The sequence below is a fragment of the Podarcis gaigeae genome, assembly GCF_964106915.1.
Source record: "Podarcis gaigeae genome assembly, chromosome: 2".
Classification (NCBI taxonomy): domain Eukaryota; kingdom Metazoa; phylum Chordata; class Lepidosauria; order Squamata; family Lacertidae; genus Podarcis; species Podarcis gaigeae.
Window position 1 is genome coordinate 12331271 of NC_139679.1, and position 25441 is coordinate 12356711.

Below are 25441 nucleotides of genomic sequence, written 5' to 3' on the forward strand. Positions count from 1 at the left end.
CTCCTCTGGTGACCACTTTCATTGCGTCCCATAGGAGGCTGGTTATATTGTCTACATCGTTTCCCTTGAAGTAGTTTTGGAGAGTTTTTGTGAGACTCTCTCTAATTTGTTTGCTTGTAGTTAGGATGGTACTGAAGGACCAGGATGGGGTGGTTTGTGTTCCTTCTCCTATTTTAACAGTGACTTCTACTGGGGCGTGATCTGTGATTTTAATGTTACCTATTGTGGTGATCACACAGGGTCCCCGGACGTTTGACGGTCTATTGACCCTGTGCCACCACTGTGATTGCTTTCTTCGCTGCCACCAACCCGTTTCTCACGGGTACACACGGAGTCCAGTCAGTTGTTAACATTAACAAATAATCAAGTTTAGTTTATAGGCATGAACAAGCTTATGGTTTCAGTTAATTTTTCTTGTCAGTTTCTTAATCTTAGTTCCTTAACTGTCCTATGCGTCCCTAACAACTTCAAACTGATTAATCCAACTACAGTGGTGCCTCGCAAGATGAAATTAATTCGTTCCGCGAGTTGTGCTGTCTGGCGATTTTTTCATCTTGCGGAGTGCGGATTCGCTGGGTATTAACGGCTTTAAGAAAAAGGAAGCAAACTCGCAAGACGTTTTTGTCTTGCGAAGCAAGCCCATAGGGAAAATCGTCTTGCGAAGCAACGCAAAAAACGAAAAACCCTTTCGTCTTGCGCATTTTTCGTCTTGCGAGGCATTCGTCTTGCGAGTTTTTCGTCTTGCGAGGCATTCGTCTTGCGAGGTACCACTGTATCTATCTGACTCCACATAACAATTCCTCTCACTCACAACTCGACCAACCCACAGACTATTCCTCCTTCCTCCTTCTCCAACTCCCAACTCTCAACTGACTTCCACACAACACCCACTCTCACTCTAACTCCTCCTATCAGTTTCAACTGGCCAATCACTTCACACTCATTTAACCCTTTCCTTATGACCCACCTAGGAGGCAAACGGCACACCTATGTTCGTTGTTTCCACTGAGGGGATCAGACCCTGTGTGAGTAGAATGCTGTCCAGTCTGGACACTGTATCATGGCGTCCGTATTGGAATGTATGGCTGGTGTCTCCTGGGTTTTGCTCACCCCAAATGTCGTAGAGACCCCTGCATTTTAGCATTTTTAGTAACATGTAGGAGTCCCTAGTTGTTGGGGGTTTCCTTTGGAGGAAGGTTGCTCATGGTCCATAGTTGCCTTTGACTGGACTTAACCGTCGAGGGGTCCTTTACCTTTTACCTTGCCACTACATTATGGTGACTGCATACAACACAAACCCATGCTCACATTTGCACATGGCTGCACACTCTTTCCTGCATGCATGCTTTGCCCTGCTTGCTCCTGCAGCCGTGTTTCTCAGGAGGCCGAGTGGTTTAAGCACAACCAGGGAGGCGGATTGCAGGGCCAAACTTTGAGCCAGGGAGATGTTGCCTAGTGAATTATGCATGAGGCCAGAAAGCTTTTATCTGTGCGGACAAAGGCCTGTAGCCAGCCAGCTGGGCTTTCTACCGTACCTGTAGCTTCCTCTCGCTTGCACTTTATCTCCATTCCCAGCTTGTAATTCAGCCCAAATATCAGAGAAGGCCGGGAGATTAATTTTCTCGGTTTGCAAGGCAAAGAGGTAGAGTTGATGTGTGTGTATGCAGGCACTACGCTCACTCTGGACTCCCAACCGCTTAATCTGCAGATGAGGCCTGCAGAATGTGTTGGGGATATATATATATATATATATATATATATATATATATATCCCCGAGTCAATGAGGGGGGGAAATCAAAGACAATTTCTTGGTTCAGGAGGCGACTATCATGATGTGTGTATATGTGTAACTGCACATGAATAAATGCACAGAGCGTAACAAAACTGACATGAATTAGTGCATGTATGCACATAGATATAATGCATATGCATTTTTGGTTATTAATGAAATTGCAATGGCTTTCTGCTTACTCTTTTTCTCTCTGGGTAATTGGGCAGCCAAGTGCACTGGGTGTCTGCTCATGCCAATTTCATATTAGAACTGCCCAACCCACCGTTAGGATTACCAGATTTTAATTAGTCCCTGCTTCTGCGCATTTCATGGTAGCTTGTTATGCAGATATTGGCAGGTAAATCAGGGCCGAACGAAGGCGTCGTGACACCCGGAGCGGGGCGTCGCTACATAGGGCGCATGTGCCGTACGTAGTGACGCCGCACATGTGCTGTATGTAGTGTTTTGCCACCGCTGGCGCTCCAGTGCCATACGGACAGTGCTGGGACCCTCTGCTCGCAGCCGCAGCCACAAACGGAGGATCCTCTGTTTGCGGCTGTAGCGGCAACGGAGGGATCCCACCGTCATCCGTATGGTGCTTGAGCGGCATTGGTGGCAAACTGCAACATACAGCACATGCGTGCAACGCCGCACATGCGCTGTACATAGCGGTTTGCTGCCGTCGCTGGGATCCTCAGTTTGCGGTTGCAGTTGCGAACGGAGGATCCTCCACATGCAGTTGCGGCGGCGCAATAGCTGCTTGCGCTGCCGCAAGCCCCAGTGGGGTGCCTTCTTGTCACCCCCCAAGACATGGCACCCATGGCGACCTGCCCCCCCCCCCGTTGTGATGCCACTGAAGTAAACTCCATTCTAGTACAGTCATACCTCATGTTATGTTTGCTTCATGTTATGTTCTTTCAGGTTACGTCCCGCGGCGACCCAGAAGTACCAGAAAGGTTTACTTCCGGGTTTCACCGCTCGTGCATGTGCAGAAGTGCCAAATCGCGCTTCGTGCATGCGCAGAAGCACCAAATCGCACCGCACACCTGCGCAGATACGGCGCTTCAGGTTGCGCTCTTTTCATGTTGTGAACGGGCCTCCGGAACAGATCCCATTCACAACCAGAGGTACCACTGTACATGCAACACCTGCTGATTTCTGCAGATTAAACAGTTGAGGGATAGGGACCATAGCATGGAGACCGTGGAACAGCTTCCCTCGGGAGGTGGTGGACTCCTTGGAGGTTTTAAAGCAGTGGTTGAATGGGCGCCTGTCATATATGCTTTAGCTGAGATTCTTGCATTGCAGAAATAGATGAAATAGATGAGCCTCAGTGGACCCCTTCCAAATCTTCGATTCTATGATTCCATGTTTCTAAGGCACAGGAACAAACCAGGCAGTTTTATTCTCTGCCAGTTGGCAACCTTATTTAAAACCTTTGCCTTTTGCAGTAACCCTTGTCAATTAGTGGTCATAGCCTCCTTTCTGAGGCCCTGGCAATTCCACATGTAAACATCTGCAATAACCACACTCAGCTGCCGTAAACATACAGGTTACATATGCTTCAGGTTACAGACTCTGCTAACCCAGATATAGTACCTTGGGTTAGGAACTTTGCTTCAGGATGAGAACAGAAATTGTGCGGCGGTGACATGGCGGCAGCAGGAGGCCCCATTAGCTAAAGTGGTGCTTCAGGTTAAGAACAGTTTCAGGTTAAGAACGGACCTCCAGAACGAATTAAGTTCTTAACCCAAGGTACCACTGCACATCTATACTCAGAGATCAGCAGTTGCACTAGCGGGATATGGAAGAGCCTAAGCTAATGTGGTCAATTGGCAGCAGCACATATCCATGCTGCCTTTCGTAGAGACTTCACACTGGTGTGTGTGCGCGCGCATGCACACACCACAGGCTGTCCTTGTTCATTAGCACTGATATAACTGTGTATCAGGCTCATACCTTTCCCAGCTGAGCCCGATCTGTTTCAGAAACATTTGCAACATCGAAAGCTCCAAGTCATAATTAGTAATTTATGCAGCTTCTAATCAATGTGGAATGCGAATTTCTAATCCTTCTGGCTTTGTGTCAAGAGAAGGCAGGCTTCTTTCGGAGCTCAGCTTCCCAGGCGGTGCAGGCTTCAGCGGCGGGACAGTGCGCATGGCTGCAGGCATTAGGAATCTGTTGGGGGTGTGCAAGTAGAGCCAAGCATGTGCCAAGCTGCAGGCTGGCACACAGACACGCAGAAGGGGCATGTGGCTGGGGATTTGAATGCAAGATATGCCAGCTGAGGAGATTCAACCATTCAAGAGACCTACATGCACGAGACCTGGTTCCTCCAGACCTCTTCAGCGCTTTGGGGTTGTTGTTGTTTTAAACCCATGGCAAGAAGTTGGATTGTGTACGGTTGTCCACATGGCACCATCTCCTGCGAGCACAATGCAGTATAATGTTGGAGACTCCAATGTACGGACTCATAGCATCCACTGCCTCCCAGGGCCTATCAAAGAACTTTGGCAACTGAGGCAGAAAAGTCAAATGAGACCTACTCTGCCCACCAAGGTTTGGTGTATATCTGGTTTTCCCTGTATCTGGCAGCGGGTGTGCAAATCCAACATTGCTGATGTCGCAGCAAAGCATAACTGTTGCAGTCACTCATGTTTTGCCGCCTTGGCGAACCAAATTATTTACGAAGCGCGACAACAACACTCTGCCATGGAAGGCTTAGGGCCAAATGAGAAGTGGCATTTATCACAAAGCTGCACACACACTGCACATTTAAAGTGTGTCCCACTCTGCAGGAATTCTGGGAATTGTGGTGTGTTAAGATTGCTGGGATATGCAGATGACACAACATTGATGGCAGAAAGTGAGGAGGAATTAAAGAACTTTTTAATGAGGGTGAAAGAGGAGAGCGCAAAATATGGTTTGAAGCTCAGCATCAAAAAAACGAAGATCATGGCCGCTGGTCCCATCACCTCCTGGCAAATAGAAGGGGAAGTAATGGAGGCAGTGAGAGATTTTACTTTCTTTGGGCTCCATGATCACTGCAGATGGTGACAGCAGCCACAAAATTAAAAGATGCCTGCTTCTTGGGAGAAAAGCCATGACAAACCTAGACAGCATCTTAAAAAGCAGAGACATCACCTTGCCAACAAAGGTCCGTACAGTTAAAGCTATGGTTTTCCCAGTAGTGATGTATGGAAGTGAGAGCTGGACCATAAAGAAGGCTGATCACCGAAGAATTGATGCTTTTGAATTATGGTGCTGGAGGAGACTCTTGAGAGTCCCATGGACTGCAAGAAGATCAAACCTATCCATTCTGAAGGAAATCAGCCCTGAGTGCTCACTGGAAGGACAGATCCTGAAGCTGAGGCTCCAATACTTTGGCCACCTCATGAGAAGAGAAGACTCCCTGGAAAAGACCCTGATGTTGGGAAAGATGGAGGGCCCAAGGAGAAGGGGACGACAGAGGATGAGATAGTTGGACAGTGTTCTCGAAGCTATGAACATGAGTCTGACCAAACTGCAGGAGGCAGTGGAAGACAGGAGTGCCTGGCGTGCTCTGGTCCAGGGGGTCACCTAGAGTCGAACATGACTAAACGACTATACCACAACAAAAGACCGCTGGGACTTTAAGCTAAACTACAGGTCCTAGGATTCTTGGCTGTGTTGCAGGAGGTTATACGATGTTGTTAAACGTGCTTTGAGTGGGCTTTCAATGTATGGTGTTTATGGAGCCATTATTTGGTCTTGCGCGGTTCTTTTTTCTTTCCCAAACAGGTGTTGCAGGCGGAGCGTGTAAACCGGATAGGGACCACAGCATGGAGCTTTAATCCATTGTTTCACTCCCACCTGCTTTGTGGTCCCGATCCGAGTCCACACATGCAGTTTCTGCTCTTCTCAATAGGAAGAAACCTTGGGCAACAATCAATTCTTCCCACTCACTTAATCCTCTCTTGTGCAAACCTTATCATCGGACGTCATAACGACAAGTTCCCTTTTTTAAAAAAAAGGTTTACTGAATTTTTTTCATGGCACAATAAAAAGGATAAACTAATCTACAAAGAATAATGAGAGATACTAAGAGAAAAGAGAGGAGACAGAAAAATAAAAAATCCTCTCTCACCGCTATATTTTAATTTTTATCCCATACAGAAAAAGTGAGCCTTCCCAGAATTCCTCATTTCTCATAGCATCTCACCCTGTGAGATCCCCTCTTCCCCAGCTCTCACACAGGATCCTAACCTTCACTTTCAACTGCTTGCAGTTCTTACCCAAATTTCTATTCCATACCCTCCAACATTTCTCCGATGAAGATAGTATCCAATAATAATAATTTTACTATTTATACTCCACCCATCCGACAGGGCTGCCCCAACCGCTCTGGGTGGCTTCCAACATATATAAAAGCATTATAAAGGTAAAGGGACCCCTGACCATTAGGTCCAGTCATGGCCAACTCTGGGGTTGCGGCGCTCATCTCGCTTTATTGGCCGAGGGAGCCGGCGTACAGCTTCCGGGTCATGTGGCCAGCAGGACTAAGCCGCTTCTGGCGAACCAGAGCAGCGCACGGAAACGCCGTTTACCTTCCCGCCAGAGAGGTACCTATTTATCTACTTGCACTTTGATGTGCTTTTGAACTGCTAGGTTGGCAGGAGCAGGGACCGAGCAACAGGAGCTCACCCCGTTGTGGGGATTCGAACCGCCGACCTTCTGATTGGCAAATCCTAGGCTCTGTGGTTTAACCCACAGCACCACCCACATCCCCTAAAAGCATAATTAAACATAATTAAAAAAACCTTCCCTATACAGGGCTGCCTTCAAACGGCTCGGGGGTTGGATAACCCTCCAACATTTCTCTGATGAAAACAGGGACGTCCTAAGGAAAAGTGGGACATTCCAGGATCAAATCAGAAACTGGTACAGTTCCTGTAAATCCGGGAGTGCCCCTGGAAAATAAGGACACTTGGAAGGTCTGCTATTCTCAATTGGAAGAAACCTTGGCCAACAATCAATACTGCCCCTGCATAACCGTCTCACCCAAACCAAGGCTCTGTCACAGGACGTCATAACAACATGTTGTCCAGGTTGCCAAAGACCCAGAAAAGCTAGCCCTGAATCAGACCAACGCACACCAAGAGTTGCGTGAATCTACCCTGTTAAAGAAGGGGTTACTCGGAATGTAGGTCTGGTTTGCAATTTTCCTCTGAGGATAAGATTGTTTTGTGCAATGAAACCACACCCCAAGTTTCCTTTTGCTTTCTGATGAGCTCTTCCATTCCCCACCCCCACTAGGCTCAGACTCGCCATGCCTACATAATGGCAGCAGAATCTAAACACCCTCTCTGTACAGGTATATAAATCAGCGCAGCAAGACAACTGGGAACCAACCTCCAGGGTACCTCTGATAAGGCCAATTGCTAAAACATCCCACAGATGAGAAGGAGCCTTTGATCTCTCTGAAGTTACCTCATCCCTTAAGCAGGCTGTTTGTCAGGAGGCAAAGGAAAAGATAATGGAATGGATGCAAACGGACAAAGAGCGCAGGAGACACAGCATCCCCTGAATAAAGAAACACTCTGCAATTTACCTGTGGCCGGACCTGGCTGCTGCTGCTGCTGCGACCTGATTAAACCTAACACAACACAGATGGGCACAGGGTCATAGCCCCATTGGGGTCAACAGGATCTTCCTTAGGACAGGGAATGGGGACCCTGGGACCCTTCAGATGCTCCTGGACTACAGATCTCATAATGCCTGACCATTGGTCCTGCAGGCTGGGGGTGATGGGAGTTGAGAGCAAAGCAATAGGGTCCCAACTTTTGCTCTACGGGAGCCTCTAGGGGCCAAAACGCAGCCAGGTGCAAATCAACTTCACTGGGGAGGTGGAAAGGTAAAGGACCCCTGGACAGTTAAGTCCAGTCAGAGGCGACTATGGGGTTGCGGCGCTCACCACCGCTTTCAGGCAGAGGGTGCCGGCGTTTGTCCACAGACAGCTTTCCGGGTCATGTGGCCAGCAGGACTAAACCGCTTCTGGTGCAACGGGACACCATGATGGAAACCTAAAAAGGGAAAGGGAAAGGGACCCCTGACCATTAGGTCCAGTCGTGGCCAACTCTGGTGTTGCGGTGCTCATCTCGCTTTATTGGCTGAGGGAGCCGGCGTACAGCTTGACTGAGCCACTTCTGGCAAACCAGAGCAGTGCATGGAATCACCATTTACCTTCCCGCTAGAGCAGTACCTATTTATCTACTTGCACTTTGAGGTGCCTTCGAACTGCTAGGTTGGCAGAAGCTGGGACCGAGCAACGGGAGCTCACCCTGTCACAGGGATACGAACCGCCGACCTTCTGATCGGCAAGTCCTGGGCTCTGTGGTTTAACCCATAGTGCCACCCACGTCCCTATGGAAACCTAAGCGCATGAAAATGTCGTTTACCTTCCCACTGCAGCGGTGCCTATTTATCTACTTGCACTGGCGTGCTGTCAAAATGCTAGGTTGGAAGAAGCTGGGATAGAGCAACAGGAGCTGACCCCTTCACAGGGATTCGAACCGCCGACCTTCTGATCGGCAAGTCCAAGAGGCTCAGTGGTTTAGACCACAGCGCCACCCGCATCCCACTTATGAGGCTCAAAGGGCCAGAGCCCCAAGTTCATATATCCAATTGTGAGGGGGGAAATTGAGAGGTTACACAGAGAGAAAGTAGCTGGCCCCCGGTCAGTGAGCTTCATAACAGGTGGGATTTTGAACCCGAAACCCTAGACCAGGCACAGGGAACCTTTAGCCCACCTGATGTGGTTGGACTACAACTCCCATTAGCCATGGCTATTGACCATGCTGGCCAGGGTTGATTGGAGATGTAGTTCAGTAACATCTAGAAGCCCAAAGGTTCCTAACCCTGGTTTATTGCAACAACTCACCAAGGTTTTGTCGTTCCTTCCCAGCCCTGTCAGTTGCAACCTGTTTAACTGGAGATGTTGAATGAACTTTTGGATACAAGCAATGTGCTCTATCACTAATCTATGGCTCCTCCTAGCCAGAGGTAAAATTTGGTCAACGGGCCACCCAAGGCTTGCCACTGAAGATCTGGCCCGAATTTGAACTTTTGCAACCTGGTTGGTAAAAGGGACGTGGGTGGTGCTGTGGGTTAAACCACAGAGCCTAGGACTTGCCGATCAGAAGGTCAGCGGTTCGAAACCCCACAACGGGGTGAGCTCCCGTTGCTTGGTCCCTGCTCCTGCCAACCTAGCAGTTTGAAAGCACGTCAAAGTGCAAGTGGATAAATAGGTACCACATCGGTGGGAAGGTAAATGGCGTTTCTGTGCGCTTCTCTGGTTCGCCAGAAGTGGCTTAGTCATGCTGGCCACATGACCCGGAAGCTGTACGCTGACTCCCTCAGCCAATAAAGCGAGATGAGCGCCGCAACCCCAGAGTCGGTCACGACTGGACCTAATGGTCAGGGGTCCGTTTACCTTTACCTTTAACCCAGTTGGCTCCAGTGAAGCCTATAGCCTTATCAATGAGTGTAAGAAAGCCAGCCCCCGACTATAGTAATTTCCATTTCTAATTTATTTCTGGCCCCCACTGAATTGCCGTACCACACAATTTACCATGTGGAGGTGGGAGGGTGTCAGAAGAAGCATCTAGGAACAACTAATTAGCAAATATAAATGGGTGATATAAGGTGGAGCAAATCAAGCATTATGGGGATGATGGGCTAATGAGTAGGAGGAGGGTTTTCTCTGACAGATAATATTTAATGCTGTAAAGGAAAACATAATCCTCAGCCACCCAGGTGGTGATTCATTTAAAAAAAACAGAGAGAGAGAGAGAGAGAGAGAGAGAGAGACTAAAAATAAGTTTGATACAACAGCAGCTCATCTGTTCTCCAGTTGGCTAGAGCACGTGATCAAAAAACAGATAGTGTCAGTGTCTGTTATAATCTGAATTGCACATGGGATACCATTGATTTAGCTCGCATGATTGAGAACCAAGTTCAGTGTGAATAATGTACAAATGATGCAGACAAGTAGTCGGGGGATTGGCATGTTGAATTCTGCGGCTAGAAAACAAGAATCTCTGAAGATGGAAGGTGCCGTTGCCAATCACGAGCTTCTCCCTTGAACCGCAAGCACAGAATGTGCTCAGTTTCTAGCGTTAAGCCAAAGCTAAGAGGGACGCAGGTGGCGCTGTGGGTTAACCACAGAACCTAAGACTTGCCAATCAGAAGGTCAGCGGTTCAAATCCCCGCGGCGGGGTGGGCTCCCGTTGCTCAGTCCCAGCTCCTGCCAACCTAGCAGTTCAAAAGCACGTCAAAAGTGCAAGTAGATAAATAGGTACCGCTCCGGCGGGAAGGTAAACGGCGTTTCTGTGCGCTGCTCTGGTTTGCCAGAAGCGGCTTAGTCATGCTGGCCACATGACCCAGAAGCTGTACGCCGGCTCCCTCAGCCAATAAAGCGAGATGAGCACTGCAACCCCAGAGTCGGCCACAACTGGACCTAATGGTCAGGGGTCCCTTTACCTTTAATGGGAAGACTAGCTCAGTGGCAAAGCATCCTGCCATCTCCAGGTAAGGCTGAATCTGAAAACGTTGGGCCTGCCTTTTTAGAAGACCTATCCCCATGCTTGACAGATATCCCCCCTTTCCACTTTTGTCAAGGAGGTCTGCCCAGACAAGTCCACCACCTCTCATGGGAGTCTGTTCCATGGTTGAACCACTCTTGCTGCCAGAAAGCTCTTCCTGATGTTGAGTCAGAATCTCCTTTCTTGTAACTCAAATCCATTTGTTTGAGGCCTACCCTCCTGAGCAGGAGAAAGGAAGCCTGTTCCACCTTCCAGCCCTTTAGATATTTCAAGATAGGTATCATATCTCCTCTTAGGGTGTATCTACACACAGGAAACCCCCCCCCCACTATAAATAAGTCAGAAATTAGATTGTTAGAACAAATGGAGGGGGGGGAAAACCCTATGTAAAATCGCCTAGAAAAGTTTTCTGCTCTGCAGCGCCATCTGGTGTCACACTGTTATAACGCATATAAAACTTTTTTTCTTTACTAATGTAGCTGAGTCCCCAGTCTCCTTTTCTCCAGGCTAACATATCCAACTCCCTCAACCGTTCCTCATAAGGCTTGGTTTCCAGAGGATGTCCTTGCATATGTATAGTATTCTACATTTGGCTCGTTTGGTTTCCAGTAGGCTTCAGAAGCAGGCTTGCCAGCTCTTCCAATTTGGCAGAGAGATACTAGCTGTTAAGGCTAATGACCTTCCCTTCTGCTTTCACTGTTGTTTCCTAAGCAATGTTATTGCCAATTAAGCTAAATTGCCCCCAAGTTTGAGCTAGGCTTACTAGATCAAAGCAAAAAAGAGAGAGACGAAAAACACCCAGTCCAGTTTGCTAACAAGCACTTCAGCTAGTTCTCATTTTAAGATTCCTAAAAACCAATTTTTAGGGGAAGAGTCGTGACTCAGTGACAGAGCAAATGCTTTGCATGCAGAAGATCCCGGGTACAATCCTGCATTTCCAGTCAGAAGAAACAGGCTATGTGAATATACTGTACAGGTGCTGGATCATTGCAGCCCGTCAAAGTAGACAATACTATCCAAATTTGGCCACTTTCCTGACCTGGGATGTTTCCACGCCATGGGCGTAGCCAAGGAAGGGGGGCAGGGAGGGGCAACCCCCCAAAAAATCATCATCATCAACAACAAAAAACATAGCTAACTGAGGTTCTGTCCCCCCAACAAAAGGCCTGCCCCCCTTGACAAAAATACTGAGTGCAGCTCAACATCAATGGAAGGCTCCTCCTGGGCGCGCGAGAGGAGGAGCCACAGCCATTGATGCTGGGCAAGGCCTCCTCCCAATGACACGTGTGTGTGATGTCACAGCTGCGCGACACACATGTGATGTCACCAGACACTGTGCCACTGGACCTCCACCAATCTTTGGTCCTCTGTACGTTTCTGTTGCCCCTATTTTTGAGCTCTTAGCTGACACTTAAGAGCTCTCGAGCTCCTCAGGTTTAGCAAAGCTTCTTTAGGAATCTGCTTTATACTGCTTTATCATCTCACTAGTCCATCTTGATCTGACTGCCATTGGCTCTCCAGGTTTCCAGTCCAATGACATTCCTAGCCTTACCTGGAGATGGACTAGGAACCTTCTGCATGCAAGAGAGTGGGTGGCACTGTGGTCTAAACCATGGAGCCTCTTGGGCCTGCCAATCAGAAGGTCGGCGGTTCAAATCCCCGTAACATAGTGAGCTCCTGTTGTTGTGTCCCAGCTCCTGCCAACCTAGCAGTTCGAAAGCACACCAGTGGAAGTAGATAAATAGGTACTGCTGTGGCGGGAAAGTAAACAGTGTTTCCGTCACGGGGTTCTGTTGCGTCAGAAGCGGTTTAGTCCCATTATGTGAAAGAAAATACCAGAGGCACCAACAAGCTTAAATCTAGCTTGGTTTCAGATTAAACCTTCAAATTTATAGTGATGTTACTTAACTTCTTTTTCCTGACCTTCTTCCCTTTTATTTTATTTTTTGCAGCCAGTGTATAGAGGGCCCCTCCATGCGTTACAACGCTATCATTGTCATTCAGAAGAAACCGAGCCATTTATGCCTGCTTGTTTGTGTGAACGAGGGTTTCAGAAAGTGATCTCTGGGGTCTTTATCTGAGGGGCAGGCTAACAGATAATGAGTGATGTTTTCCATCTGGAACTGCTCATATTGCTCCTCTACCTAATCAAAGAATGAACCTAGGAATTGCAATACAGTGGTACCTCAGGTTACTTAATTTGTTCTGGAGGTCCGTTCTTAACCTGAAACTGTTCTTAACCTGAAGCACCACTTTAGCTAATGGGGCCTCCTGCTGCCGCCATGTCGCCAGAGCACGATTTCTGTTCTCATCCTGAAGCAAAGTTCTTAGCCTGAGGTACTATTTCTGGGTTAGCGGAGTCTGTAACCTGAAGCATATGTAACCTGAAGCGTATGTAACCTGAGGTACCACTGTATTTCGGGCCACAGTTCAGCGCTGAAACATGGAGCATCTTACTTTCCAATTTTAGGAAAATATGTTCATTTATCTACAAAAATGTATGGAACAAAACCATGCAAATAATAAAAAATTCTGCCCTGATTTTACTGGCTTTGCAGTCATTATAGATGTGGTGGGGAAACGGTTTGGGAACTCTGCGATTGGAGAGAGGTGCCAAATCTTCTGAAGATTTTCATGGGTTGGCATATCGATAGACTTTGGCTGATCGTCCCACTGAAAAACCTGCCTGCCCACCAAACTTGCAGTTTTGACATCCGTTGTTTTTTTTAACCTAGGTGTCGTTGCCCAACTCCAAGACCAACGTGTCACCCCCAATATCGTATTGACCGGTGATGGCCTGTTGCCATGGCAATTGCTGTCAAGAACCTGAACTAGCCAGAAGGCTAACCACTCTGTTTGAAGCATCATTCAGAGGCCCAGTGGATTCAGTTCTTCTGCTAAGTGAGACGGGCTCTGGGAAAGCATTATCGAGAGAGGGAGGCGAGAGGCGAGAGGCTCCCAGCCCTTTGGGGACGGAAAACAAGCAGGCTCTGCAGCTTTACTCCCGCTTTGTTTTTTTGATCTCGCAAGTAACATTTCAGCCTCTCACTGTTCAGCTCGCTGGAGCCGGCACGGGGCTGTGGGGCCCCCAGGAGGGCTGCGAATCAAATATTCCTTCTCTACTCTGGCAGCGATATTGCCAATGACAGCAAATGCATTGCTCTAATCTTTTCCCATTTTACTCATCTGCTACAGGATCTGACCTCCCTTAACAGCTTTGAAGGCTGTGCCAAGCAGAGGCGGCAGCAGGGCTGGCTGAGAACACAGGCCCAGGAACAGCTGCCACCGCATGGAGGAGACGAAGGATTCCCTCAGCAACAGCCTCACACACTCCAGCCCTATGGCTCTAGGTTTTCTGCTCAGTCAAAAAGTTAAATTTGTGCTCATTGAAATGGCTGAACTCAGAGATAGCCATTTGGCCACTGGTGAGCTCCATCTGGCCGCAATATTTTTTTCTTTTTTGTCTAGTCCATAAAAGTCTGGAGTTTTGTGGGATGTCTGACTCCATATCGCGGCAGCCATTAGGAGGCTCCTTCCCCAAACCTAGCCTCTAGACACTCTGTAAGGTAAAGGTAAAGAGACCCCTGACTGTTAGGTCTAGTCGCGGACGACTCTGGGGTTGCGGCGCTCATCTCCCTTTATTGGCCGAGGGAGCTGGCGTACAGCTTCCGGGTCATGTGGCCAGCATGACTAAGCCGCTTCTGGCGAACCAGAGCAGCGCACGGAAATGCCGTTTACCTTCCCGCCAGAGCGGTACCTATTTATCTACCTGCACTTTGATGTGCTTTCGAACTGCTAGGTTGGCAGGAGCAGGGACCGAGCAACGGGAGCTCACCCCGTTGTGGGGATTCGAACCACCAACCTTCTGATCGGCAAGCCCTAGGCTCTGTGGTTTAACCCACAGCGCCACCCGCGTCCCATAGACACTCTGTACTAGATGCTAGAAGAGATGAGGTATAGGTATAGTCTTCTTCTGCAGGAAGTGCTGGCAAGCCACGCTATACCACTGTGAGCAGTCACTGAAGACCAGTTCCCCCCCAAAGTGGGCGATACCGCCCCCTGGGGGGCTCTGGAATGATCCAGGGGGCGGTAGTAGCCTTGAATGCAATTGGGGGGCATTGAATAAAAATAAGGGGATGGTGGGAGCATAAACAAAGAAGAGAAGAGAGTTTTGAAAAACTGTTCATACATGTTTCATCTGCTGTGTAATGACGCTTACCTCCAGCTTGGGCACCTCCACTAGATCGGGCAGTCGTGCTGGAGGTGAGGGTTTTTTTCCGGCCTTGGATGAACCCTTTTCAGCTTCACCCATCTTGTGGCTGCAGTGCTGGTCCCACCCCTGGGACAGATCAGACTGAGATGGCAGGCTTCACTCTGGTCCACCCCACGGGTTTTTAAGTCTGGGGCCTAGCAGATCTCCAGGGGGGCAATTGAGTCATATTTTTTTCTGAAAAGGGCGCAGTAGGCCAAATAGGCTTGGGAAACTCTGGTGTAGACTATAGGTAGGTAAAGGTAAAGTACCCCTGGACAGCTAAGTCCAGTCAAAGGCAACTATGGGGTTGTGGTGCTCATTTCGCTTTCAGATTGAGGGAGCCGGCGTTTGCTCACAGACAGCTTTCTGGGTCATGTGGCCAGGACTAAACCGCTTCTGGCTCAATGGGATACCATGATGGAAACCAGAGCACACAGAAATGCCGTTTACCTTCCCGCTGCAGCGGTACTTATTTATCTACTTGCACTGGCGTGCTTTCGAACTGCTAGGTTGGCAGAAGCTGGCACAGATCAATGGCAGCTCACCCCGTTATGGGGATTTGAACCGCCAACCTTCTGATCAGCAAGCCCAAGAAGCTTAGTGGTTTAGACCACAGCGCCACCCATGTCCCCTGTCTGTATAGTGTAGAGACTATGCATAGCTAGACAAACCAATGACCTTATTCAGTGTAAGGCAGCTTCCTAAATTCCCATGTATGATGAACCCTGCTGCCCAAGTTCCTGATGCCCCCCCATTAGATGTCCCCCAAATGTCACCTTGTGGCAGCTCTAGATCATTATTTCTCAGCCACATATATAGAATCATAGAATCATAGAGTTGGAAGAGACCACAAGGGCCATCGAGTCCAACCCCCTGCCAAGCAGGAAACACCATCACAGCACTCCTGACATATGGTTGTCATATAATGGGGGGCATCATATAATGGTTATGTGAACCTTCCCTAAGTGGCAGTGAATGTATGTCTCTCCCACACTCAGCCCAGTGACCCCGCCCCCACTGGTTAAGAGCCCATTGAAAGCAGACCGAGCAGATCGACGCAATGTACTGAAGAAGAATTGTGATGTTTTTCCCATATGTCTTCCTTGCAACTCAGTCTATATATACACACACAAACACACAGAGAGAGAACAAGTAGACCCTAGAGCTTATAAGAGCACTGTCAAATGCTAAGTAATTATATATGAAAAATAAGTGAATGACAAAACAGAGGGAGATGTAAAACCGTGTAGCTTAATGTTTGGGCTTCTGCCTTCTTTGTGTTACTGAGAAAGGCAGAAGCCAAAATGTTTCAACTAAGCATTTTTAAAAAAAGAAATTTCTGTTTCGTGATTATATCTATATTCACGCTAGGAAACAGGTCTCTTCAGGGACAGATGGGCAAATGAATGCATATGGAAATATGAGAGGTGGGATACCATATTGAATGGAGCTTTTTGGAAAGGCAGAACATATTGGAAGTGGTAGCTGTTACCAGTTGCCACTTTCCATGAGGTCATGCATTCAGGTTTTCTTCCTTCGCGCTCCTGGTCTAATGGGTGATCTCTCTCGCGCAGCCCAGAAAGCAACAGCAGTCTTATGCGCTGATTTCAGAAAGCCTAGATTAATTCATTGAATACAAGCATGTGGCAGCATTCTGGCTGGGGTTGCCAACTGTTTCCTGGCAGGGCTCCGAGCCTATAACTGCTGCCTAATAAGCACAGATTCAGCCGATGAAGCATGCTGCCTATCGTTTCATCTCTGTACTAGCTTCACCTGCTAAATTTGTGCCTGGCAGGCACCTCTGATGTACAAACACTCTTGTGAGAGAACTTATGAATTGCATGCAGTAAATATTCGACAAAAGCTCCCCGCTGAGGAAGCTCAGGTCTACCTTTCAGACATGCAGGGGGGAAGAAGAAGAGTTTGGATTTGATATCCTGCTTTATCACTACCCGAAGAAGTCTCAAAGCGGCTCACATTCTCCTTTCTCTTCCTTCCCCACATCTAGGTGAGTGGGGCTGAGAGACTTCAGAGAAGTGTGAGTAGCCCAAGGTCACCCAGCAGCTGCATGTGGAGGAGCGGAGACCCGAACCCGGTTCCCCAGATTACGAGATTACCGCTCTTAACCACTACACCACACTGGCTGTGTGGGGGAGAGAGAGACCTGGAGGTAAGGTGATATCTGAAGACTGAATGAAGAACTATAGTATTCATCCCACTTCCTGCTTAAGTAGGGATGCTTGGAGGGTCTGTGTCTCCTTTGATAAGCCATAGTAGACCAAAAGCAATCGTAAGTGGATTTTGCTCTAGAATTCTTCAGCATATTTGTCAAAAGAAAGGAGAACACTGTCTATTTTCTCTTATAACAAGACATATTATCCAAAAACACATTCCCCCCCTCCCCATTTTTCCTCCCGGAAGTCCTGCCCGGAAGTCAGTTCTGTCCCCTGGCGGGGGGACAGATAGTCTTAAACAATGCCTAAACAACCACTCACATTTATGTATTTCAATAAAGTTGTGACCAAAATTATGCCAAAAACCTTAAAACAAAAATTATGTGTGTGTTGTGAGTTATTAGGGAGGTGGCCTGGGGAACCCGACATGCAAATACTTTGGACCTACATGCTCTGTCCATTGAGGATTTAAGCCCCATTGGCTTGGAAGAGGTGTGGGAAAAATGAGTGGCACCCTTGTCATCTTACCATCCTTTGCTACATTGCATCTGCTGTTTACCAAGCACCGTGCCATAAAGCAAGAATGCAGAACCTGTTGCCCTCCGGCTCCCATCAGCTCCAGTCAGGAATTCCAATCTGGAGACCACGCAGAGTGGCCATGTTTGGTCCAAGTCTGCTTATTTACAAATAAACCAAAGAAGGGAGAGCAGGGACACCTGGTCGCAGTCTTCCCCACAGCGGGGAGAGATGTATTGAATTTCTATTTAAATCACAGCAGTCATTTCTAAATGTGCCTCTTTACATATCCATTTGCACATGCTAATTTTGTGAAAATTGGTGCCCTCTCTTAACTCCTTTCCGGTGAGGTACTCCCGTTTTGTTTTGTTTTTGGCCACTCTAGGGCCACTGAATAAATGGACTCCATGAATTATCTTTTCATCCTGCCTTCTTGCCCATAGGTCAGGACTCAGGGGCAGAGAACACAGGAGCCAACCTCTAGGGGCTGAGGAGTCTCCATCTCCCCTAAATAAAATATTTGAGGGGTTCAGGGGGGCCCAAAGTTGATGGGAATTGCCAGTGCTTTATTTTCTAAAATAAATGTCTAGGGGTACAATGGTACCTCAGGTTACATATGCTTCAGGTTACATACGCTTCAGGTTACAGACTCTGTTAACCCAGAAATAGTGCTTCAAGTTAAGAACTTTGCTTCAGCATGAGAACAGAAATCGGGCTCCGGCAGCGTGGCAGCAGTAGGAGGCCCCATTATCTAAAGTGGTGCTTCAGGTTAAGAACAGTTTCGGGTTAAGAACGGATTAAGTACTTAACCCGAGGTACCACTGTACTCTAATTTTCACTCAAGAAAATCACCATTTTATAGTTCAAATCAAGAAAAATAAATACAGTAAATGGACAAACCTACAGATTCAGAAAATGTTCAGCGGTATGCGCAGTGGCGTAGCATGGGTTGTCAGCACCCAGGGCAAGGCAAGTAATTTGCACCCCCTAACCCATGGATTTGCACCCCCTAACCCGTGGATTTGCGCCCCCTAACCCCTAGATGTTGCGCCCGGTGCGGCCGGCCCCCCCTGCACCCCCACGCTACGCCACTGGGTATGCATTCCCCTGCGTCGTTCCCCCCCCCCGAAATAAAGCACTGGGCATTGCCACCACATCATGTGATCAGTTATGCAGGACAAGGCTTACTTGGGCCTTCCAATATTTTATTCAAGTTGGCACCCCTGGCAGAGAACCTGTTACAAATCAGAGTCATATTCCTTCTTGGGTAACCTTAAGGGAAGTTGGGGGCACATGTCAAGGGTGGGTGGGGCCAGAAGTGAAAGTGGGTGGAGCAACGGACTCTTCCCTTTACAGTAGGCCAGGGGTCAGCAAATTTTTTCAGCAGGCTGGTCCACTGTCCCTCAGAACTTGTGGGGGGCCAGACTATATTTTGAAAAAAAATAAAGATGAACGAATTCCTATGCCCCACAAATAACCCAGAGATGCATTTTAAATAAAAGCACACATTCTACTCATGTAAAAACACCAGGCAGCCCCACAAATAACCCAGAGATGTATTTTAAATAAAAGTACACATTCTACTCATGTAAAAACACGCTGATTCCCGGACCATCCACAGGCCGGATTTAGAAGGTGATTGGGCCGGATCCGGCCCCCGGGCCTTAGTTTGCCTACCCATGCAGCAGACTGTATTCTAGCCACAGAAAAGCGAGTGGTTTCTGTCGGGAATTCAAGCCCATATCAGGAGAAACTGGCAACAATCCCAGGCACCCGGCTTAATTCCCTGTTGACCTCCCTGGCTGCATTCCCCAGCAAGCGCAGGCTAGGTCTCGATCGGTGATTCTTCTCAAATGTGAGAAAAACACACCCCCTCTTTCCTGCCCCCCCTGGCAGGGGAAAGAGATAGACAGAAACGTATTTACATGCCTTTATTTCTGTCTTTGCAGCGTTACAAAAAACATGACTGCTCTCTTCAAACTCCAGCAGTGTAGAGACAAACACTTCCTGTACATCCTGGACAGGAACAAACGGAATGTTACTGGTTTCAGAACTCACAGGGTTAAGGAGTTCTGGATGACGTCTATCCATTCCTGAGGCGTGACTGAGGGAGTGGCTATATTCCACTGCCTGTTTGTCTCTGTTTCCGAAGGGAAAGCAGCCATGAGCGCTAGCAGTCCAGGGAAAGTCTGAAGAGTTCTGTTTTATTGTTTTACTGCTGTAATAAAGACTGACAATTAAACACACTAATGACTGGGTGCGTTTGATCTTCTAAGCACCGAGGAGCAACAGCACGCTGTGTTTACTCTGCATTCGTGGCGAACGGTGAATCGGAGCAGCAGGAGGCGCAGCTAGAGGGAAACGTGCCGGGCTGCAGTTCGTTTAAGCTATGGCTAATTGGGGTCGTAAACCAATTAGCTACGCCACGCTAATTACTGCTTTGAAGCTGTTGCGACATCGTGCCGGTGTGTGTTTGAAGCCAGGAGGCCAAGACGCTACAGAAAGCTGAGGTCCTGTCTGCGTTCTGAGGCAGAGCAGCTGGCTGGAATAAGCTGAAAAGGAGCTGAGAGCAGCTGAGAGCCGGGGGCCGGAAAGCTGACTGGTTACGTGAGTACAGCTGGGGCCCCGGGGAGAAGATGGCGGACAGCCATGAAGCATGGGCGGTTCCGTTCGAAAAGCTCACTTTACAAGGATGGGCAACCTGGTCCAGAAAGGTGAGGGGTTGGTTTTCGGCTACGAGGGCTATGGCATCCAAGCCAGAGGGAGCCAGAGGGAGAACCCCTCAATCCAGGTGCTGCTGGGACAGACGCTGCAGGCTTTCAGGCTGGGTTGCCAGAAGATAGCCAGCAGAGAATGCAAAGAGAGCTTTGCATGTTGAAAGCATGCGTACACGCATCGCTGAAGCCTCACTTGGAGGGCGTCAAGTCAGCAAGGGCTGCCTGGGAGGTGCTGAGGGCTTTGTGTGAAAGCTCAGCAGGAGGCCAGAGCCCTGGAGAAGTAATAAAGAGCCCAGAGATGGCTGAAGCCCCAGTTCCTGATGAATTAGCCTCAAGGAGCGCTGATGGGCAAGTCGGGGGGGCGAAGAATTCCAAAGGCAAGTTTGAAAAGTTTTCCACTGTGAGTGCCGGAGTGGAATGCAGTTTCAGAGAGGGCAGGGCTGGCACAGAGAGCTCTTCCGGAAGAAGGGGGGCCAGGCCAGCTGAAAGGAGCCCTGGGCAGTGTTTTTCCACTGTTCGCCGCTGTTTTGTCTGCAATTCTCCTGACCATCTGCGTCGCTCTTGCCCCCACCGAAGCAGGGAGACGGGGCAGGATGTTGTGAAGGTCGCTTCCCATGGGAATCAGCCAGGTTTCTGTGGAAACCAGCCCGGCAAGGGGGCCAGGCGTGGGAAGGCGCAAGGAGGACGTGCTTCAGACAATGATGATGCTTATCAACTGACGGCTTCTCTCGCAAAGTTTGAGGACAGCTCTGAGAGAGACAATGAAAAGTGTTTTGTAATAGACTCTGGAGCTAATCGGAATCTTATTCCAGAGACCCCTGCTGTCGAGATGTGGAATTGCAGGGCTGTTCCAGCTGGGAAAACTGTTCAGTTTGCTAATGGGGAAAAGAAACCTGTGTCTAACGTTGCAAATTTTTATCTTTCTGTTTTGCAGGGGCAGTTGGAAGCTTACGTGGTACCTGGGATGAAATGTTGTCTCTTATCTGTTCCTTATTTGTTGCAGAAGGGGTATCGGGTTTGCTTTGAAAACGATGTTTGTACAATCTCCAAAGGAGGGAAGCAACTGGTCAGAGTTGCAAAGGGGCAGAATGATCTCTTTATTCTAAAAACGCCTCTAAAGGGTGAGGGGAATGCTGAGAGGGCACAAGCTATGCATGCTACAGTTCCCGCTCATGTTTCATGTGCGTGTGCATGGCACAAGAAGACAGCACATAGTTCTCTTGAAGAAATCCAGATGTTACCGGAGTACACTAAGGGTTGTAAAATACAGAAATGTGGAAAATCCCTAAATTGTAGGGCATGCAAAAGGGCAAAGGTAAAAGGGTGCAGTTACCCCAGGGTGGACAGGGTAACCACAAAACCTTTTGAGCTTGTGCACATAGATCTGTTTGGTCCCATGGCAAAGCCAAGTCTGGGAGGAGCCAGGTTTCTGCTGACAATTTCAGATGATCATACACAGAATTCCTGGGCCCATGCTGTGAAATGCAAGGAGGATGCAGCGCAACTGATTAAAAATTGGGTTGCGGAGGTAGAACTAAGGTTCTCCACCAAGGTGCAGGGAGTCAAAAGTGACCGAGGTGCACAGTTTACTGGGTCTGCTCTGCAGACGTTCTTTAGCCAGAAAGGGATACATCACAAGGTGACTTCTCCTCAAGAGAGGGGGGTGGCAGAGCTCAGATGTGAAGCTCTGATGAAGGCTACACAGGTCTTGCTGTCAGACTCTGGTTTGCCTCCAAGCTTTTGGGGGGAGGGAGTTCGGGCTGTGAACTTCACGATGAATAGGTCCTACAATTCAGTGGTAGGTGACACCCCGTTCTTCATGCTTCACGGAAGGAAACCTCAGATTCATTTCTTCCGTGCGTTTGGGTCACCGGCCTCGGTGCCAGTGCCAAAGGCACTACAAAAGCCAGGTGGACCCAAGTTCCAGAAAATGATCTTCTGTGGATATGAGCCAGCCACTAAGGGATGGAGGTTCGCATATCCAGAAGGTGATCAGACCAATCTTCTGGTCAGTAAACATGCTGAGTTCTATGAGCAGGATGGTTGGTCAAAGACTCCTGCAAGGCGTGACGTTCTCTCAGAATGTCTGTCTGATTCAGAGGGGGAAGATTCCGAGGAAGGAGAGCCAGAGGCTGAACCCGTTGAGGACCAGGTCGCTGACCAGGGTCAAGATCAGGATTGGGCATCTCCACAGGTTGTTAAAAGAGAGCCCAAGAGTGAGCCTTCGTCTCCTGTTAGCAGAGTACAAAAGGTCCGAAGACGCGTTAAGTCAGAGGGGGAGGATAGATAGTGAGGACACACCTGCTGACCACAGTGAGTCACAGGAAGTACCTGAGTTTGTGCCCATGTGGTCCAGTCGTGCCACGAAGGGAATTCCACCTGAGAGGTATCAGGCCACAGGTGTGTGGGTTGGTTTCGCACAGTGTGAACCTGGGAGTTGGGAGGAGGTTCAACAGTTGCCTGACAGGAACGCCAGGAGGAGGCGCAGGGCATTGGGAAAGGGACTGATCCCACAGAGGTCTGTAAAGGTAAACACCCAAGTCACCTCAGAACTGGATAGAAGAGGGGGTGTTACTGGTTTCAGAACTCACAGGGTTAAGGAGTTCTGGATGATGTCTATCCATTCCTGAGGCGTGACTGAGGGAGTGGCTATATTCCACTGCCTGTTTGTCTCTGTTTCCGAAGGGAAAGCAGCCATGAGCGCTAGCAGTCCAGGGAAAGTCTGAAGAGTTCTGTTTTATTGTTTTACTGCTGTAATAAAGACTGACAATTAAACACACTAATGACTGGGTGTGTTTGATCTTCTAAGCACCGAGGAGCAACAGCACGCTGTGTTTACTCTGCATTCGTGGTGAACGGTGAATCGGAGCAGCAGGAGGCGCAGCTAGAGGGAAACGTGCCGGGCTGCAGTTCGTTTAAGCCAGTGTTTCCCAACCTTGTGCCTCCAGCTGTTTTTGGACTACAATTCCCATCATCCCTTGCCACTGGTCTTGCTAGTCAGGGATGATGGGAGTTGTAGTTCAAAAACAGCTGGAGGCAAAAGGTTGGGAAACACTGGTTTAAGCTACGGCTAATTGGGGTCGTAAACCAATTAGCTACGCCACGCCTAACACGGAAGAGCTCATATTACACTCTGAGCTAAATCCGGTGCTTCGCACTGTGAATTGACTGTCCCTCTGTTTCCCACGGGTAGTCCCAACATTCCCATCATGTTTACTTTTCAAGCTAGTACTTTGCAGCAGCATTGCATCCATATCGTAACAGTTTCTACATACACCCACACCTCTCCGTCCTCCATCCAGGTAGGCAAGAGGCTTTAGCACAGTTCAAAAGCATATTCCAGCCAAGCAGAAGCAGTTCAAAAGCATATTCCAGCCAAGGCAGTAAGGATTCTGGCCAGAGAAGAAGCAGCATGATGGGGCTATAGCACCTGGAGAGTCCTGAGAGCTAAACAGAAGGTGCTGGGTTCAGCCCCCCAATCCTAAGGCTCCCCACTGTTGTAGGGGTATGGTATTATGTTGGGAGACCTAGCAGCATTCACTGAAAACAAAGGGTTGGTCCCTCCTTGGCAATCTGGATGCTCTAGAGCAGTGGTCTTCAACCAGTGTGCTGTGGTACCCTGGGACGCCTTGAATGATGAAATCTACTCGGAGTAGAGAGTGGATTTCATGCTCTTTATTCAGCTCATAGTGGTGAGGAGGAATGGAAGTTCCCCCAGAATATCTGCTTTATATACATTATTTACACAATGGGACCAACGTGATTGGCTAATTCCGGGATTCACCTGTAGGCCAATCAGGTTGCGGATTCACTTCCACCTGGAGCTGGATTGGGTGGCTCCTGTGGACCAATAAGACTGCTGCATTGCGGACCCTATTGCTCTAGGACCAATCAGACTGCTGCCTTTTGGATCCTATTCAACTCAGTACATAACAAATGATGGTCTGGTGGGCCATGGGCAACACTGGCCTTCATCTCTCTTTCCTTCCCTCCTTCCTCTGATGCCCTCTCACGTTTCTGCTTCCCAAAAGCTTGCCCAGCTGTTCATTGCAGCAGCCCTGGCTACAAGTTCCCCAGGCGAATGGTGTCTCTGGGGCTGGCCTGCTGCCTCCACTGATGCCTCCCAAGGGGAGAAAGATGGCAGCCTCATGTTCACCTTCGGCCAGTCTCCACTGGGCCACTAAGGCTGGGGGCATCCACTTCCCAGGTCCCTGTGGGGCGACATGAGACAGCTCTCTTTGGTGTGTGTGTGTGTGTGTGGCTCAGAGACCAGGGGTTGACTACGGCAGCTAGCTGGTGGACTCCCAAGGAGAGGGGAGAGGAGGCTGAGGGAACCTTCCACAAGGGGGGGTGTTCGAAAAGAGGTGAGGGGCTGCCGGCTCTGCAGGCAAGGGGTGACATAACTGGGCTTCTGAGGCCAGAGAGTGTTTCCCCACAGGGAAACCACAGAATGAATGTAGTTCAGACCCTCCAAGTGTCCCTATTTTCCAGGGACATCCCTGATTTAGATAAGCTGTCCCGGTTTCTGGTTTGATCCTGGAATATCCTGCTTTTCCTTAGGATGCTTCTATTTTCATTGGAGAAATGTTGGAGGGTATGGACTTATCCAACCCTCAGCCCTCTGAAGAAATCCTCTATAGGGAAGTTGTTTAATGATTTTATATGTGTTGGAAGTCGCTCAGAGAACCTGGGGCAACCCAGTAAGATGTGTGGAGTACAAATAGTAAAATTATCATTATGGAATGGGACGTCCCTATTTTCATCGGAGAAATGTTGGAGGGTATGGTAGTCAGTCAAGGGAGCTGTGGACTCAAAAAGGTTGAAAACTTCTGTTCTAGAGTGCCAGACTGGTGAATAACACCTGCAAATAAGTACAGTAGTACCTCAAGTTAAGAACTTAATTTGTTCTGGAGGTCCGTTCTTAACCTGAAACTGTTCTTAACCTGAGGTACCACTTTAGCTAATGGGGCCTCCTGCTGCTGCCACGCTGCCAGAGCACGATTTCTGTTCTCATCCTGAAGCAAAGTTCTTAACCTGAGGTACTATTTCTGGGTTAGCGCAGTCTGTAACCTGAAGTGTATGTAACCTGAAGGGTCTGTAACCCAAGGTACCACTGTAATGGATGTGGCGAATTAGGTGCGGCTATGGTTGTAGTTCAACAGTGGCAGCACCACCCTGACTTGGCCCTCCTGACTGTGGAAGAAAGACTGGATAATTTTTTATAAATGAAATCTTCATCGCGGAATTCAGTTAATAAGCTGCCATTATGCCAGATTTCAATAAATTATGGATACAGTTTGTATGTGGCTTAAGAGCTATGTTAATCAGCTAGATAATGATCTCCCATTTATACAGCTCCTTTCGTGAATAAGGAACCCAAAGTGCTTAAGACAGGATATAGATAGGCATCTCTTCACCTGACTCTGAA

General features: G+C 48.6%; 2 long non-coding RNA genes across 2 annotated transcripts in view; one reads left to right on the top strand and one right to left on the bottom strand.

The window, feature by feature from the left end:
• The window catches only part of LOC310840026, a 97399-nt gene that overhangs the window by 71233 nt on the left and 725 nt on the right, over positions 1–25441 (bottom strand). The gene's annotated exons all lie outside the window — the stretch shown is intronic.
• On the top strand, positions 13100–13844 carry LOC310838333. Its single transcript, XR_014560935.1, has 2 exons — positions 13100–13255; positions 13550–13844. It is a non-coding gene; the product is annotated as an uncharacterized lncRNA (long non-coding RNA).